This window comes from Otolemur garnettii, unplaced genomic scaffold (genome assembly GCF_000181295.1).
Source record: "Otolemur garnettii isolate 467f Iridium unplaced genomic scaffold, OtoGar3 scaffold00300, whole genome shotgun sequence".
Classification (NCBI taxonomy): domain Eukaryota; kingdom Metazoa; phylum Chordata; class Mammalia; order Primates; family Galagidae; genus Otolemur; species Otolemur garnettii.
Genome location: NW_003852695.1, coordinates 278,536 through 284,514, shown reverse-complemented (window position 1 = coordinate 284,514; position 5,979 = coordinate 278,536). Strand labels below are relative to the sequence as shown.

Here is a 5,979-nt window from a genome sequence, read left to right as displayed (position 1 = left end):
CTCCACACAGCAGCAAGAATGACACTTTACTAATATCAGATCATGTCACTCTTCTGCTAAAAACCTCCAGCAGCTCCCCTTGCAATTCTGACCAATCCTTAGACCCAGTAAGGTGTACAGTTCCCTGGGTGACTAGCCTTGGCTACCTCTCCTGCCTTCACCTTCCATTCTTCCTTCCTCTTACTTTCCCCAAACATGCCAAGTGCTTTCCTGCCTTGGGGCTTTTGCACATGTTGTCTCCTTTGCCTGGGATGTGCTTCCCCCAGACCCACATATGACAGGCTTCTTCTCACCCTTTGAGTCTCATCTCAAATGTCACCTCCTCAGAAAGGCCTTCTTTGATGGTCTTGTTCAACAGAGCACCTCTCTTTACCTTAATCACCCAACTTCCCAGACAGCACAACTTGGTATGTGGGTGTGTTGTTAATGGGAAAAAAGGGTGCTGCCATTGTGACCCCCCTGCCCTAGGTGAGAGGTTACCAGGGAAGAGTATGCTCTGATCTAGAAAGACAAAAGTCTTCTCACAGAAACTCAAGGACAGTCTGGCAAAGTCCTCCCTATGGTAACTCAGCTCCTTAGAATTTGTGAAAACTAACGCCTGTTTCCATTTCTGTAAATCCCACACATGCTTAGAACCCTCCAATGAGGAACATTATAATTCCTTTGTCTGCCTACCTGTATGTCCTATAAAGGACAGGGACAGAGCTGACTAGGGAGCTTGGCCATCTTGGACACTAATTCACTGAAGCTCTACCGGCTGGAATAAAGCCCATTCCTCTTTCAAACACATGTGTTTGGGTGAATCTTTCTCTCCATAGGGCCTCGTTTTCCTGCAACATAGGGACAGGGTTTTTTTGTTTTTTAAACAATTTTAGGGGCTTAATACAGGGTTTTATTTTTTATTTTAGTTACTTAATTTATTTTTTTGCAGTTTTTGGCCCGGGCTGGGTTTGAACCTGCCACCTCCGGTATATAGGGCCGGCGCCCTACTCCTTTGAGCCACAGGTGCCACCCAGGGACAGGGTTTTTTAAGATAGTTTGACAGGCAGGGGATTAGGTTATTAGGTGTGCTAATTTGCTAAGTTTGGGGGCAAATTTCAGGAGTATGGAAATTATCTTCTGGTGTTGTTTCAGCTCCTGGGGTCATAGCTCCAATTGTGTTGGTTTCTTGGTATGGTATGGGATGATAGATTAGCCAATCCACTGGAATGTGAGGCCTAGAAGGTATCTTAGAAACTACTTTAGGGTTTCAAAAGTGATGCTATCTATGGAGAGAGTTAAAGATCTTTTAAACTAACAATTATACTAGGCTCCAGGGTAAAGAAGCAAAGGCGGGGACAGTGGCTCATTATTTTCATTATTTTAGTTAAGCCAACAGTCCCTGTGCAGAACCGTGGGGCCCTTACTCTAGTTCTAGTCTTACACTCCTTCATCAGTTTGTAAGGGTCAATTTGCTGGCGTCCCATAAACAAAAAGATATAAATGTAACTTCAGGTCTTCAGGCTAAGATTCCTCCAAAAATTCAAGTCTGTTTGATTCCACAATAATGCTGATTCCAAGTCCAGTCTTCCCACATATAGGACAGAAGACAAGATCAATCATTCTTCCACCTACCCAGGGACATCTACATAATTGACTCTTCCTTTAACTAACTTATCTTCAAACATTCACCTTATTTTATGCAAAATGCAGACTTCCTGGGCACTGACAAAAGTCTCTCAAGACTGTAAACATGGGTCTCACTCCTGCCTTCCTTTTTCTTTCTGTATGCCCTCTCCCCTAAAACACTGAGTTCCCTCCCACATCCCTTATCAGAAAGCATAGTTACAGATGCTTCTGGGGGTTGTGCTTTACCAAACTGATTGAGATCTTTGCCTCAGCTGCTTATTTTAGGTTCTCATAACAAAGGCTGAACAAAACTCATATCAAAGGTTTTGTGAGTCTGAGTTTTCCAGGCAGCTGTTCTCAAGCTGGCTCAAGTGAATTCATTAAAACTATATTTTGAGTCTCAAGTTCCTCCTTTTAGGTTGCTATTTCTGGTGCTCTGAGCAAGATGCAGAGTGACCTCTCTTTCTGCAAGCAAACACTCCTTCTGGACTCAGTAGCCATATAGCAAGAACCCACTGTGCTCCTCTGGCTCCAAATACAGTTGAGTATAAGAGGTGAGACCTCCTACTCTTTGGTGAGCCCTAGATTTTACTTGTGCTCTCTGGCTAAAGAACAGGTATTCAGGTGTCAAATTTTTAAGAAAAGAAATGACAGCTGGGCACAGTGGCTCATGCCTGTAATACTAGCAATCTGGTCGCTTGAGGTCAGGAGTTCAAGAACAGTCTAAGAAATAGCAAGACCCCCCTCTGCACCATAAATAGAAAAAAATAAATAGATAAGCTGGGTATAGCTGGGCACAGAGGAGGAGGCAGGAGGACTGCTGCAGCCCAGGAGTTCGATGTTACAGTGAGCTATAATGACACCACTGCACTATAACCTGGGAGGATAAACACAAGAACTGCTTTCTTCTGTTTGTAATTCAGCCTTCTTTTTTTTATTTGTGACCAATTCCTGTACATTCAAACCAAAAAGTGCACGAGGATGAATTCTCTCACTCCAAAAAGAAGTATGAATTACTCTCTGACCCACTCAGATCCTCTAGGCCAGTGGTTGGTTCTCAACCTTCCTAATTGCCCAGTTGTTATAAATGAAACAAAGGGGTTGTGACCCACAGGTTGAGAACCGCTGCTCTAGGTGACTAGTTGCTTTACAGAGGTGTTGGGACATTTCTCACAGATGAGTAGCAGTATCAGGGCCTCTTCTACAAGGATATCTGCAGGGTCCTTCGGCTAAGTTGAAAGTTACACGTATGGGTTGGCCACCCAGCACCTTGAGCACTCTTTTACACCTTGAGGAATGACGCTCCTAACTAGCACACTTTGACCTGCTACACTATCATAGCCTTGATAGCTTTTTAAAAGTTCCTAAATAAGGCAGCGCCCGTGGCTCAAAGGAGTAAGGTGCTGGCCCCATATGCCGGAGGTGGTGGGTTCAAACCCAGCCCCAGCAAAAAAAGGAGAAAAAAAAAAAGCTCTTAAATATTGGGAAACTACATGTCAAAACTGAAGCTTTTTCTCATGGGTCAATACTACTTGGAAATACCAGCCAAAAATTTACCTATATTACCTATGGAGCTGCAACTTGCAAATGCCTAAGTAAATGGAACCCCTTGGCTCGAGATGAACCAAAAATATAATGGTCAAAACAGAGTTCTTTTGAAATTCCTGAACTAATATATTTGCATGCACAACTGAAAAAAGCAGGTTTATATTTTAGAGACAGAGTCTCACTTTCCTGCTCTCAGTAGAGTGGGGTGGCATCATAGCTCACAACAACCTCGAGCTCTTGGGCTTAGGCAATTCTCTTGCCTCAGTCTCCAGAGTAGCTGGGACTACAGGCTCCCGCCACAAACTCTGGCTATTTTTTGTTGTTGTTGCTGCAGTTTAGGCCGGGGCCAGGTTCGAACCCACCTCCCTCGGTATATGAGGCCAGCGCCCTACTCACTGAGCCACAGGCGCTCCCCCCCCCCAATAGATTTTGATAATAAAAGATTTGCCCCAACTACTGGGGAGGCTGAGGCAAGAGAATCTCTTAGGTCCAAGAGTTTGAGGTTGCTGTGAGCTACGACGTCACAGCACTCTACCCAGGGTGACAGCTTGAGATTCTATCTAAAAAGAAAAAGAAGGCGCCGTGTCTCTGGCCAGATTCGGGTGCGGGTGAGCACGCAGCCTCGCGAAGAAGGCGGCTGAGAGAGGCTGCAGCGCCTGTGGCCTCCACTCTGGCCCCCTCTCCTCCGATCCGCAGTCTCCACCCCGCTGAGTCCTGGAGGGAGTTGCGTCCTCGCCCGCGAGCTGCGGCCTCCACATCTGCAGGTGTCTGTGAGGAGGCGCCGGGGGCCGCAGCCACAATCCGCGCACACTGGCCCAGCACTAGCCCCTCGCGTTCCTGTGGGACTGCCTGGCCCGTGGAGGCCGCAGCAGGGCCTGGCACTCAGCAGGAGCCGCAGCCACCTGCACGGGGTGGGGAGCGGCTGCCTGGGCACCACGGAGGTGAAGACCTAGGGACCACTCAAACTCGTTTCTTAAATCTCATTCCTATCTTCCAGGATAGGAGAAAGGGCCAAATTTGGAGCTGAATTTCGTCGATTTTCATTGGACAGATCAAAACCTGGGAAATTTGAGGAATTTTATGGATTACTGCAACACGTTCATAAGATACCTAATGTTGGCTCAGCGCCTGTGGCTCAAGTGGCTAAGGCGCCAGCCACATATACCTGAGCTGGTGAGTTCAAATCCAGCCCGGGGCCGCCAAACAACAATGACGGCTGCAACCAAAAAATAGCTAAGCATTGTGGCAGGTGCCTGTGGTCCCAGCTGCGTGGGAGGCGGAGGCAGGAGAATCGCCTGAGCTCAGGAGTTGGAGGTTGCTGTGAGCTGTGATGCCACAGCACTCTACCCAGGGCAACAGCTTGAGGCTCTGTCTCAAAAAAAAAAAAAAAAAAAAAGATACCCAATGTTGATGTTTTAGTAGGCTAAGCAGACATCCATGGAAACTTATTGCCTATAAATAATAATTACCACAAAGCTGTGTGAACAGCCAACCCACTGCTTAGGATTTTTATACAAAAGAAGGAAGAAGTGGACTATAGTGCCTTTGGTACACACGCACTCTAATAAGGAAGGTTTTCACCAATGTGTTGCGTCCTGACAACCATAGAAGGAAGCCACACATTGTCATTAGCATGCCCCAAGACTCTAAACCTGTGTCTTATACCACAGATGTGGATATTCTCCTGGAAACACATCATAGGGTTCATCTTTACAAATACGGCATGGAGAAACTCCAGGGATTCTACAATGGGGCCGGCTCCAGTGTCAGGGTGATACCACTTGGTTAGAGAAGGTCCCAGCATCTTTATATCCAGGCTTGTCTCAGGAGGTCTGGCTCAAAGCACAGGACTATTAGCTGTTAATGATGAAGTTTTAGAAGTTAATGGCAGAGAAGTTTCAGGGAAGAGTCTTGATCAAGTAACCAAGATGATGATTGCAAACAGCCGCAACCTCATCATAACAGTGAGACCAGCAAACCAGAGGAACAACGTTGTCAGGAACAGTCGGACTTCAGGCAGTTCTGGCCAGTCTACTAATAATAGCCTTCTTGGCTATCCACAGCAGATGGAACCAAGCTTCGAGCCAGAGGATGAAGACAGTGATGAAGATGACACTATTAGCTGTTCCTAATACCGAGAGCCTGGAATCATTAATGCAAATAGAGCTCAGTTTTGAGTCTGGACAGAATGGTTTTTTTTACCTCTAATGAAGTGAGCTTAGCACCTGTGGCAAGTGGCACAAACACAGAATTTGAAGCACATGCTCCAGATGAGAAACTCTTAGAAGATGGGACAATCGTAACATTGTGAAACCATGTGCGCATGTTTTCTGAGGGGACTTGTGCATTTGGTTAGTTTAAAGCGCATATACCTCTGACCTGTGACGTGGAATGGGCATGAGAAAATTATTAAAATGGTAGTTTGATAATTGTTAATATAAATTTTGGTGGATCAGAGGTGAATTTAAGTGTAAAACAAAGGGACCTTTGCTACTGAAATTACGTGCTTTTGTTTTTTTGTCTGTGGAGAACTGGATGTTGAAGCACATTCTCAAAACTATGTGAGGACTGGATCATTTCTGTTTATAGTGACTGCAGATTAAACCTGCTGTGCAGAGCCCACTTAATTTTTCCTTTATATTTAAAAAAATTTTTTTTTGTTGTTGTTGAGACGGAGCCTCAAGGCATTACAGCTCACAGCAACCTCCAACTCCTGGGCTCTAGTGAGTCTCCTGCCTCTGCCTCCCAAGTAGCTGGGACCACAGGCACCCACCACAATGCCTGGCTATTTTTTGGTTGCAGCCATCATTGTTGTTTGGCGGG

The 5,979-nt window shown here is 45.8% G+C and overlaps 1 pseudogene; it reads left to right on the top strand.

Annotated features, from left to right (window-relative positions):
* LOC100945554 overlaps positions 1-5,467 on the top strand; it is a 32,872-nt pseudogene extending 27,405 nt beyond the window's left edge.
* The last annotated feature ends 512 nt before the right edge of the window (positions 5,468-5,979 follow it).